The 13,422-nt window shown below is 35.1% G+C and overlaps 1 long non-coding RNA gene across 1 annotated transcript in view; it reads right to left on the bottom strand.

Moving 5' to 3' along the window:
- Window positions 1-1,254: 1,254 nt before the first annotated feature.
- Window positions 1,255-13,422, bottom strand: part of LOC130143632 (uncharacterized) — a 99,820-nt gene continuing 87,652 nt past the window's right edge. Inside the window, exon 3 of the long non-coding RNA XR_008819817.1 lies at window positions 1,255-3,629. This is a non-coding gene — a long non-coding RNA (uncharacterized LOC130143632). The remainder of the gene's footprint in view (window positions 3,630-13,422) is intronic.

Raw genomic sequence — 13,422 nt, 5'->3', positions numbered from 1 at the left:
TTTTTTCAAAGAAAAAGTTCTTTTTCAAAAAGAAAATATTACTTATAAATTTTATATAGTACATCTAGAAATGAACAAGGCAGTTTCTCACACTTCTTATGTCAACATTTAAACTTCATTATTATATTTCAAAAATATTATCAATATTACGTAAAGCACATACATGTGAGCAGCTTCTCACTAGAATAATAATTTTTAACTCTTTATAAAACAGATGTTGAGTACTCTTGGCATGCATAAATTTCAGATAGATGAAATGGATTCTAAAGGCTGCATCTCATAAGTTGGACAAGGAGTTATCCGTGACCTGACATTAATACATGTTTTGTTGTTCAGTTACTGATGCTGACAACTGTGCTCTATAGTTTGTAATTTTTCTTCCCACTTTGAAGATGGCAGGTTTTCCAAATATAAAACTCTTGGAGACTTTTTCTAGGTGCTCATCTATTAGTACCACATAAATACCACTAAATGTCCCAGTTAAAATAAGGAAACAGAGCTGAATTTTTGATCAGCTAAATATTTGGACAGCTCAGTTGAACACTAAAAGACTACGTTTACCAAGTCAGTACACAGTGGTATCTGAAATAGTAAAAGGCAGTATCTTAAACTCCACTGTGTGCTAACTGTTGGGAAATGGGCTGTCTTTTTAAGTAAAGACAGCTGACCACCAGGCACTTTTAGCACAATAGAAACATAGCTGTGTCTAGTCCGTACTGAAAATATATTCTGAGTTAATTGAGTTTGCCTGTAAGCAAACATTTCTAATTCTCTTGCTAACCAAAGCAGGAATTTTTATGTGTCTGTTACATATTATCAGTAATCTTTAATGGAATGTCTTTACAGCTACGTAATCTACAAGAAGTGCCGGAGAAGCCTGTCCTTTTGCCCTCTTATTTATACCTGATTGCTTTAGAATCATTAACCGACTAATGATACTAAAAACTGTGGTAGGTCAAACTGATACAAGGGTATTCTGGTACCTCTTCAAAAACAATTTACAGATTGCCTTCAAATCCCTCGTAGTATCTTCTCGTAAAGGCCACACTGAATCTCAGAAGAGATGAAACATGGCAAGTGTGTTTGGTGGAATTTAGAAATCCTCCCAAGCATTTGCTACTCAAATGATGTTTGAGGCTATACATACACGTCTATTTTTCAAGGAGGAAATCCCAAATGGTCCTTAGAGAGAACCAGTTTCTATGTAGTTAGAAACAACCCCCCACCCCCATCCCTCCCTGCCCCGTAAAAAACTATTATTTTTGCTTCAGAAATATTTTGCAGTTCCAATCTGAACAGGGCTCTGATGTATTATGCAATCTGTAGAAATAAAGTGTACTTTCTGTACTTAGAATAATCTTACTATCCTGAGTAAAAGAACAGACATTTCAGTGGTGACCAAATACACACACTAGAAACCCAAACGCTTCCATACTATGCAAGTGGGTTTCCTGAAGCTGTTCCCTATGTTCAGTGCCTTTCCTTTTGTTTACTCTTCTCCAATGCTCATATCATTTGACTATGAAAGAGGTTATTTTATACTAAACTCTAAAGTTTTATTTAGATAGTATTATGCTTCCATATTATATGAAAATGAATACAAAGCAGACTCCTGCTAATTGAATCCTAAACCATCCCAGAATACCACAAAGGCCAGCACTGCACAAAAATCATTCATAAGTTTAAACCCTGAGATAAAAAAGCTCTCAGATGCTTTTTTTCTCTAGCAGGGGTACCAGCAAGCTTTACAGTACAATGTGTTAATCTGTTACATTCAGTACATGCAGTAGTTACGCTAAACTGTGGTAACAGAAAACTAAGCAACCAGTAGCGTGCTCCAAGTTGAATTCAAGCTTTGCCAAAAATAATGTACATATTTCAGCATATTTTGGCTGTACACCAAACCTGAAACAATTTGTACTGGATTATTATTTGTTGAATTAATTGTGTTATCCAGCTACAGCTTTATTTTCTTTAAACGTAAGTTTGTGTATTTTCTTCTCATGTAATGAAATAATTCATATAGTATAAAAATATCAGAATATGAGATAGCATCACTTGGTGTTATGTAATGTTCTAAACTTATGAGTTTCTTTCATAAAGAATAGGAAAAGATTTACTTGCTGTAGGAGTCTAACTATAAAGCTCAATGGAAGTCTTTTGGATTCTAGATGTTTCACATGCATTTCTATATTGCTAATATAGAAAGCCATTGTTTCATTGACTTATTATGTAAATCATTTACACTAGGTATATATAAAAAAAGAATTATAAATTGCATAAGGTATATGATATATATATGATATGTGGTATATAGAATACAGAATACAGTTTACAGTACACAGTATATAGACTATGGTATATATAGATATTATATAGGTTGATCCAAACCTGTTGAAGTGAATAGTTCCTGAATGAAGCTTCCTTAAATAATTTTCAAGGTCTTAGACAAAGAAGACATGAACAGTGCTCAGAGATCCCCAGGGTCAACAGATGAAAGAAAAGGGAGATTTCATGATCAGAACTCCTTGATATTGGTATGGGCTCCAAGCAATTAATATCAGATTAAATCCCAAACATAATGGACATTTTCTGATTTCCATATCTCTTATATTAGTCAAGATCCCAGAAGAAGTATTTTAGACAGGCTGTAGCCCACGTAAGGTGACCAAGCGTAGAGCAAAAATTAGATTAACTACTAGCCAGTGGTGAAGGCATGAAACCAAAGACAAGTATCTTTAAACTCAACAAAAATAATAAAAAAAAAATCAGAAATTGGACAAGAAAAGTAGTTTTCCCCCTTTCCTGGACAAATGATGAGTTCTATTAAACAGAATGAGAAACACAGTTAGCTAAAACATCTTCATGCTGCCTTGCCTCTTGCTGAGTGAGTAGGCTGTTCGGCCGGCGTGTGAATTCTCTCAGGTTGAAGACATAGTAAAGACAACTTGCAGTCAACAGGTCAGCCTGGTGAACTAAGTTAATCACAATATTTAATCTTAAAAACAAACAGGAGGCATTTCTGCCCCTGCACTCCAGCCTTTATTTGATTCTTACTGTTGCTGTCCAAAAACATCACAGGCGATTCTCCCTTGTTCACCAGTCAGGACTGGTCACAGATGCCTCTTTTTCCTTTTCTTATATCAGTTCATGGTCTCATTTTTCTCTCCTCGCAGTTTCCACAGAGGTCCTGCTAGCTGCCTCCTGGAATGAATGAGCTAGCAGCCACCTTTGGTCTCGGCTCCTGAGTGCTGCTCTAGAAGTTTCTAGATAGAAACCCGCAGTGCCGCTATCCCGGCCTTTGTTCCAGTGGGAAGCACCTTGCATGTGACTTTCTGGTTTGGTACAATTCCGAGCCTTCTATCAACCCGTCCCTTTCCCCAATGCATTCTCTGCTGTTGCTGTGAAAGGAGGAATGTCTGTTAATGCCCGTGCAGTCCTAGATTGTTTCTTTCTTCTGGTGCTTGAGGAAAACCTGCCAGGCTGTGCAGTCTGATGAAAAGTTGCATGGGCTGGTGATTTACATTTTCATTTTTGACTTAGAAGGCAAAGTTCCAGTCCTAGTTGTGTCTCATGCTGTTGCGTGGCCCCGAGGAAGTTACTACTGCCACGGTCTTCTGTTCCATGACCTGCAAAACCAGCATCTACCAGTGAGGTAGTTGGTGCTGTGTGGGTGGACAGGTAAAGAGAAGAAGAAAGTAATAACATAATAAAGAAAAGCTTAACAGAGTGATATAATTAGGAGACGCTACCATTAGGGTGCAGACTAATGACCGGCAACCTGAAGACTAGGGAACAAAGTGCTCAGGTCCTGCTAGGAATATTGTCACAGCCGTGGGATGTATTTGTTGGAAGGATTACTTCAGTTTTTATTGGAAGCTTTACCTGAGATCATCAGAAAAGTGGGAATACAAAATCCCACTGACTCAGCATGACCTCTGCTGGCCAGAGTCCTCTGTTAGCAGAAAGCAAATGCGCAACTCAGTTGTAACCTTCTACAGGCCTGTTAACATGGTCATACATTAGCCTTGAGTAAGAGTCGATTAATATCCCATACCTTTGTAATAAATTTCAGACCTCTGAAAATTTATGGCACTTGTTGGTTTAGAGTATGAGGAACTTTTTAGTAAAACAGACAGCAAAATCTAACCTGAAAATTTCATTTCTTAAAATAGAATATGTTCAACACGTAAATATAGAGTATTTTTACACTGCACTCAAAATCAGCACTTTGATAAATCACTACGAGTATTGTAGCAAACTATGGTCACTGTCAACAAACGATTAAACAGAACTAAATATTTTTAATTGTCAGTAAATAAAAATACCTCTTTCACTTAGTGAACCCTTTCTGCTGTACTGGAGTATGTATCCTGTGCTTCTGGTGTAGGTATTTTGTGCACAATAAATGATTGCCCATTCCCTTACTTCTTCAAATCTGTGTACTTTTAAGACCTCAAACTTTTTGGAGCTGTGAATAACCAAGTCACTTCATAGGGAAATTAAATGCATTGTCAAAATGTTATGGTGAGTAAATAGTAGCCAAAGTAATGGTTAGTTGTGCTTCCTTCATTGTCCCTCAGTATTTAATATTTCATTTGGTAAGTACTGATCATATCCTGGCAAAAGCTGGAGAAATGTTTCAACTACATACAGAAAGAAAATTGCTTTGACCTCTACAACTGCTAATCAAACAGCGCAAATGCATAAAGCTTATGGATTTTTCAGTCCTCTGACTCATTCCTGCATTAAGACTAATTGGTGAAAGAAGAATAAGCAAAACAATGAGAAATGGCTGGAGTGAGGTCAGTAGCTTCTGTCTCATTATGAGGAGTTTTATTAATTACTGAAGGATAAAATGTCATTCAGGGGTTAGATTCATAGAAAAGTTAGAGAAAGATCACAAATGACCTAGCTGTGTATTTAAACTTTTTTTGGTTGAAATTTACTTCAAAATTTCAGTTTCAGGGTCTGACCTGAGGGTGCCTAAAATCACTGAATGTGGAAGTTTCTGTGGGAGGTGGTAGCTACGCAGTGAGAAATTTGGGGTTTTGGTACACCTAGAAATGGCCAAAATTTAATTGAGCAAGAAGAGGTGGCAAAAGAGCTCAGTAAACTTGCAACTGAATTTAATCTTCAGGTAAAATCTTATTTGGCTAATAGGTGATGGAAAAGGCGGTTTGTGAGCATGTTTTGACTGCAGTGCCAAGTCTCTGAGGTGTAATCTCACTGAATTGTTGAGCATTATGCAGAACTGCCATTTCTAATGAGAGGGCTCAGGCACACCTAACTGCAGGATTCTGGATTCTCATCTAAACAGGCACCTAAATTAGTGACGGGATAAGAGGGAAATGTCTCCAAAGCTTTGCATTTCTAAATGTGCAGTGTGCCGGGCCTTGCAGTTATTAGTTTGCGTATCAGAGCCAACAGTATTGTGCTGGGAATAGATCGGCACCTGACTTAATTAGTCTGGATTTTCAGGGGAGGTACAGCATTAAAATGAATATCCTCCTTCAGCTGTGCGTCTGCATCTGGGACAGAATCCTCTCAGGGTCAGAGCTGGGCCTCACCCAGCAATGGAGCGGTCTTTGCTGCTCCTATTCTACTTTACATAGTACTCTGTTCAATGTATGTGCTATAATGACTCCTGTGATGGTATCTGCACGAGAAATTCAGATTCTGATATACACCGGCGCACCTAGGCCAGTTTGAGACAGGTAACAGAACACAAAAAACAAGCATTCAAGCTTTAGGACATGCAAGGAAACAGCAAATTAAGGCTCTTGAAGAGTGTACACTGGCTGGTTGCATAAGAGAAAGCCTATGCTGCTCTCTCTTTGTTATTATTAATAGTCACAATAGCTAGATTAAGATATGATTGTGTCTTCCCAACTTCATTCAACTATTTACCTGCAGTTTTTCACCTAATTCTTCATCATTAAGGAAGGCTGGACATGTAAATCAAGTCAGATTCCATCACAGCTGGGTATTTTGGCAGTAAGATATGCAATGCTTAAACTTTTGTGAATCTAGTCCTAGCTCCACAACCTTGTTGCTGATGCACTGAGTACCGCTGAATATTGCAAGCCGTGCGTAAGCCCAAACAATAAGTGTTTAATAGTGAGATTCATTTCAGCAATTTCCAGACAAAAACCAGTCACTTACTAGTGACTGGTTAGAGTCGCAGTTACCTATTCTAAATAGTTCTCGGTTACACTTCATTCTGTTTTATCAACTTGAAAAAAAAAATTAATTCATAAAAATATTGAGAAATTAACATTTTAATAGATTTAAATGAACGTATTGTATCAGTAAAAGAATTCAACAATTACTATACAGGAACGAACACACGAGCCTACAGCTGACCGATGGTTGTGCAGCAGCTAATAGGGTTAAATTTTTGTAGTGGAATTGTAAAGAATGTGAGGGATAATCTTTCCCTTTAAAGTAATCTTGGAACATAGAGACATTAATCTCATACTTACAGGATCCAGCAGCTTGGTCCTTGGTAGTAATTAATAAGCCTTCTTTTCAGTTCCTGCTAAAATTAGCTTAGCCATGGTTTCCAACTACATGCTTGCATAATTCTGTTAGTTGATGTAACATAAATTGTAGCACTCATAAAAATAATTACTATTTTGTAGCATGGTATCAAATATATCTTTTTACTGTTTGACGAAAGACCTAATCAATGCAACCATTTTTCCCAAGAGGAGGTGATATGCTGGTACTCAGAAAACTGACAGTGCAACACATCACTGCATTCGAGACCCAGGGAGAGCAGTCTGTGATGATGTCATGATGTTAGATAAGCAAACAAGAGTTGTTTCGTTCAACTGCTTAGAAAATCTTGTTCGTTGTCTCACCCCTGTTTATGACAGATCTTTTTATCAGGCATAATGAAATAGTCACATATGATGAACACCTTAAATTGGCAAAACATTAGAGCAATTGCCTTTGTAGGGCACACTGTAATATGAATTCATGAAATGAGAGAATTTTGTACGTTCACAATAATTCCCAGAAAACAAAACATTTAACCTAGTGTAGATATTAAAGAGTTCATATAACATTTTAAAATGAGGAATTCAAACATTCTGTGTTGGTCCAAGAATTCTGATGATATTATTACTTACACAGTTTGATATCACTAAGAGAAAGGCCAATCAAGACATCATTAACGCATTTTTTTTTATTTAAGAATATGATCAAATCAAGTTTGTAATTCAGGCATTGCAGTGATGTTGCATACTCTCTTGTTACAAGGGTTCCCCTGGCATAATTTTGTCTGTAATATTTGAGTGTTTTTCAGTAAGAGTGAGTGCCCACCCTCTACTAGTCGGACCCCATCCACTATAAATAAATACGCCTCCATTAGCAACCTCTCTGTTACACACAGCTCCTTAAAACCAGGCAAAATGAATAGCAGTGACTGAAATCTAGGACTACATTTTCCTTTCACTTTTTAATACATGTTGTGATAAGGCTGTTCTATAAATCACTGCCTTCACTGTCTCTTTGCTGCAAGGCCAACACAATTCTATGAACACGTACAACTGAGCATAGAGAAAGGTGCTTTAAAAATATATTTTCAGTACTTCTTTAGTTTCATTTTTGGAACTGTGTGTAACACAGATTCTATCTGAACTACTGACCTTCTCCCATAACAATGAGAGCAATGTTTCATGTCAGTGTTATAAGAAGTTTGAATTCCTTCTAATAAAAACAGCTCTGACTTTTCTTTTCAAACATATTTCAGAATCTGAACTTCATGTTCCTACTTGAAAACATAAGTAATGTGAACAAATATCTTCCTGTTCTGTGGGGACTGGGATTTATGATAAAAGAGAAACAGGCGCTAGGCGCAATGTGTGCTCCATGCATAGAAAGGGAACAGCCAGCTAAACCAGCGTAGTGATGGAAAACAGGGTGGCCTTTGATAGATAGATGTGTGAGTATGTATTTCTTCATCATGAGAAAAGGATACATTATGGAGTTGTCGAAAGATCTGTAAGTTCTAGCACTAAAATTCGTTTCAGCTCAATACACATCAGGAATGCAGTGTACTAACAAACTGTAAAAAGAGATGGAGGAATGAAAGGAGAAAACAAGGTCTAAGTTTACTTCCAAAGGCTATAGACTAATTTTTTTTAAACTCTGACATATTTCTCAGCCTGTTAGTGCCCCAAAATGTCATAGTATTCTACCAAGACATCCCCAAAGCAGTATAAAGATTATTATTCATTTAACTTAAATGTCACAGAATATTAATATTTTAATTTACAACTTTCTATAATTCAGCCTAATGATTTATTTCCACAGAAGAATATCTAAATGCTCAGAATTACTCAGGTACCTAAATCCTGTCTAGGCACATAATTCCTTTTTTGACAATGTGCCTAAATATCTTAGGTTTTTATTGAGGCCACAGGCTTTAAATTTTTCTGTACATCATTTTTCTATTGTGGATGAGTATTTCCTATGTGAAGTATTTTTACATTAGGTAAACTTAAGGAAAGGTTCCAGTTTTTTAGCACTTAACAACTACCTTTTTGCTTAAGAGGATTCAGAACATATTTCATAATGACTATTTCAGTAAACACTTGATTTCAACATCAAATACGTAAAATGAAATGGTAAAAAAGTTCAAGTTAACCACTGCTTATCCTTTCCAAATACAGATACTTTAAGGCAATGACACTTAAATCCTTATGACTGCCAAATTAGTTTATGGATGTAAGATCAAAGCATGTTCAAACTTGATGCTGTTGAATTCAACTTGTTCTTCAAAATAGTTCCTTATCTTGGATTTCTGACATCTTGAACAAGACTATTGCATAAGCTTAGTTACTTATCTATTTTTTTGTCATTTTGAGTGGATATCACAGAAAATATCTACCCTGACTATGGTTCGTTTGGCACCAAATGAAAACTGTAAGGACTCTTCAGATGGTAAATTGTGATAGGGGCACTTTCTCTTAGACTGTAATTCCAAAGAATGTATTCGCCCTAGTATCTGATATTTGATTCTGTATCTGATACAGATTTAAAGAATGTCCTGAGATCATCTAATGTGAATGTGGGTCAGCTGGACAACTATTTTACAATTGTAGGGATCAAGTATTAAGTATTTCCTACTCAAAATGTTGCTATGAAGTAAGCATATTCTCCTGAACCTGACCTATTTCCATTTTATGTTTGTAGACTGCTTTTTGATAAACTTTGCATAACTAACACAGATGTTTAATATCTTCAATAATTTGATGACATATAATTTCTTGGACCTACAGTTCTCATTACAGCCTGTCCTTTTTAGATAATGATTGTATATTATACTTACCATAGTTTTTAAATTTAACTTTGTAGGAAGAGAACAATTTATCTGAGTAAGAAAGGATATCTAGACTAATAAAAAATTAAAATACAGACTGAAATTGCATGATTTATGAGACTTTCAGTGTTCCTATCTACATGAATACTCCCTAGATTTTTCTTGTTTTTTTTATGAGACTAGCCAGCTATGTAGGTTGAACTCTACTCTCAATCATACCAAAGCAATCCAAATTTCACTGGATGAAATCACAGATTAAAAAAAGGAAAGCAGAATCTAAATTATTACTTCCAGATAAGGAAATTCCTGAAAATTATTCCCTTAAATTTTAGATCTGGAAATATGACCTCTTCCTATTCTAAGAAAGAATCATTATTTCTTAGAAACTTTATCTGACCTGGTTTTAACATCAGCCATATCAGCCACGATCTTTCAGCTGGAAAACATTCTGCAGTGGGGGAGGGGGAGTCCAAAATGTTGTGTGAGTCAGAATGCACAGTATTTCAGTGATTCCTTTTCAGTATATCCCTCATTTTCTACTCTCCAACAAGCAGAATTTTCCCGAAGGAAATCAAGTATCTTCTGTTATTTTAGGGCATGCACATAGTGATGAACAAATCAAACAGAATGTTTCAAAAGGTAAAATTAGATCCCAGACTTGATTTTTAATACTGTAGATGCAAGCTTTAACTTAGCTACCTGATACGCAATCAATTATGTCAACTGAGAGATTTCATTAATATTAATGGACATTTTATAAGACTGTAGATCTGGACAAAAATTATCAAAATTATTACTTTCCTAAAAGTGAAATGGGTATTTTTGAAATTGACTATTAGTTTGCCAAATCTGTGAGCTTCACATTAGTTATATGATGGACATCCCACATAATTAGCTATAGGCCTGTTTGGAAATCTCAGTCTACGAAATTGATTTGATGTCTCATGTTATTTACAAAGCGGTGTCCACTTTATACTTGACATGTATATGCATATAAAATAAAACATGACTGTAAGTTAGGCTCAGTAACCAATTCACAAAATAAATTTCATATACACAGAAAAATGACTTGACCTTTATTATTGAAGACTGGCAAGTTTTTTTAATCACTTGCTCTTGAAAATATCAGCCTCAACAGACGGGATGTTTTTTCAGATATTGAAAATTATCAGACACTTTAATTACTTCCTGTATCTCCAAATTTTTTCTCTCAAAACATTTTAATGACTGAGTGCATTGCCTTTTGGCTTTTATTCAGAAGCTAGAAATAATCCAGAAGTTTATTTATAAAATTTGACAGCTTGTCTCCTTACGACCCATGAAAAGACTGGATTTGGCAAAATGATCTGAAGAATTAGCTTTCCCTAGATAAACAACAAGATGCCTGCCACCTAAGAAAATCCTCCTGGGAAGATGGATTTTCTTTAAGGAAAAGTTAGAATAATTCTGTTATGACTAGCATACTATAATGACACAGTTCAAGATATCTGTTAAAACAGGAGTACACACTCCTCTGTAGCTGCCTTAGCACAGTATGTGATCTGATGTCTAAAGAGAACTTTAAAAACTGGAATAAAATCTTAATTTACATAAACTGACCAATTGTACCCATAATTTTTGACAAAGTATTTCCCTAAAGGCAAATTTTTGAAAGCAATCTTCTTTAAGAAAATAACCCAGATCTTTTGTAGAGGTGCATGCTTAAAACGCTTGCTTCAATTTAACAATTAACTGTACTGATAAATCTTGAACATTCTGCTAACACTACTTTGTTATTTATGTGAATAGTATGTGTCAACAAAATATGTTAAGACCATGAGAAAAAGCTAAGTGGTACTACAGTAGATTTTATACTGCTCATAACTCTTTCATATCATTAAGCCAAAATTCCTAATACAATAAAACATACCAATTTTCCTAAATTATGAATTTTCTATGACACATCTATCAGAAAATTTAGATATGAGGAATAATTTCCAATGTGTTACGTATTCCAAGATGACGGTGGTGCATTCAATCAGACAGACTAGTGTTCTTTTATATGATAAAAAGTATTTAAGCTTAATTCTATATTTAATTAATTTGTGAAAATAAACAGTAAAATAATACTTCACATAAAACTTATATTTAGACTAAAGATGGTAGTGATTTTAAAGTATCTAAGAACCTTCAGGTTAAATTTTATATTTTGTGAGAATTTTAGCACAGTGCAGTTAACTTTTAATGGTGTCAATATTGTTATTGTTTCTAAAATACTCTTTATTTTAATGAAGCACCAATAATACTTATAATTTCTGGAAATGAACAACAGAATTGCTTCAATCCACATATCAGTAATTCCCAAATTCAATATTTTTTATATAAAATAAAGATGACAACTCTTCCAAGAGTTTCAAGAGTGGTCCATAAAGTCTTGGAAGTCTTGAACATGTTTGTATTCTGACCCATGAAAAGACTGGATTTGGCAAGATGATCTGAAGAATCAGCTTTCTCTAGAAACAAGATGCCTGCTACCTTAGAAAATCCTCCTGGGAAAATGGATTTTCTTTAAGCAAAGGTTAGAATAAATCTAGGATAATATAATGACACAGTTCAAGGTATCTGTTAAAACAGAAGTACGCAGTTCTAGTCTTTTCCAGTTTTTGATATAATATTAAAACACAGGTGTGTGTAAACACATACCTTTCAAAAGATGCCAAAGTGGTTCTTTTCATCCAATAGCTAGCCTGATCCAATTTGTACTTTAACTTCTACTACTATCAGACAAAGATCAAGAGTCTAACTCTAGATTTGTTACCCATCACTGAAAATTCTTAAGGTTATGGTATTTTTGGGATGGTTTTTGGATGTTTTGAGAGCTGTCCATTTTGAAAGCCCTAGTGACATTGCTACTGGCTGTTGTTGCCAAGCATTCGGCGGGAAGTTGGCATTTATATTTTTTCCCAAGGCTGTATAAATTCCTGTTTACCTTGCTTTTATCTCAGGAAATAGGCTGGAGTGTCTTTCTGCACTATAGTTCATGTGTCCTTATTGGTATTAGTGAAAATTACAGTAATGAGGGACCACAATTTAATTTTTATATCAGTTTTGTGGTTGGGTTTGATTTTTTTCCTGTTTTTTGGGGTTTTTTTGTTTTTTTTCTGTTTCTTTTCATATTACTTACTGTATTTTGCTGTTCTGCATAAAACGTCATAAATTTAGGCTCAGTATTACTTAGTATGATATGTTGAGTATCTACCTGTAAAATATTATTATAGTCAAGCTCCAAAATAGACGCCTATTAATTAGGGATATACACCTGTCTACAGTACTAAAGTAATCTATATGGTCTATATTTAAAATACATACTGCATGCATGTACATAATCGAATATAATAGGAGATATACTACTACTATTCACCTATTCACAGACAACTGGTAAAGTTAGGGAAAGTGAAAGCTGACTCTTCAGAAAGTATATTCTTCTATTTGCCTATCTGTTTTTTAAGTCTTGTCTTTGCTTTCACCTGCATTTATTTTTTTATTGTGACTAGCAAAACTGCTAAGGTATTTTCTGTAAGTATGGTGTTTCCATGGGTGCACGATGTCACAAGTTCTCCAATTTTCAGGGGAGTGTACAAAAGTAGAGCTTTGAATACTGGGCTTCTAAAACACAGTGAAGCCATTCTATGGCAAAAGAATATATAGAGAGGTGATTTCTGGATACTTGGTATAAAAGATCCAATGCACAGTGATTATCTCTAAGTTAACTGCTGGACTTACTGGAATGTGTTAAAGGATCAGAATGAAATGAGGAAAAAAAGGACAGTTTGCTTATAATTATTTTAGTCAAAGGTACTCCCAATTAACTACACAAAAATCCTAACCAAAGTATGGATTACAATATTAATAGATGAGATATTTCATAACTGTATTTTATTTACAAAAAGAGCTAGCTTCCAGACACCCTGGTTACTTTTCTCAGAGCCAGAAAAAAATCTCACCTCTTAGCAGGATGTCCCCAAAATTATAGATAGAAAAAATGTCCTAGGACTTCTGGTTCAGCTGTATCAGCGTTCTTATAATTGTGTATCTGACCAAGCTTGAATGTT

Source organism: Falco biarmicus, chromosome 1 (assembly GCF_023638135.1).
Source record: "Falco biarmicus isolate bFalBia1 chromosome 1, bFalBia1.pri, whole genome shotgun sequence".
Classification (NCBI taxonomy): domain Eukaryota; kingdom Metazoa; phylum Chordata; class Aves; order Falconiformes; family Falconidae; genus Falco; species Falco biarmicus.
The sequence above is the reverse complement of the archived record's forward strand: the minus strand, read 5'-3'. Positions and strand labels throughout refer to the sequence as shown.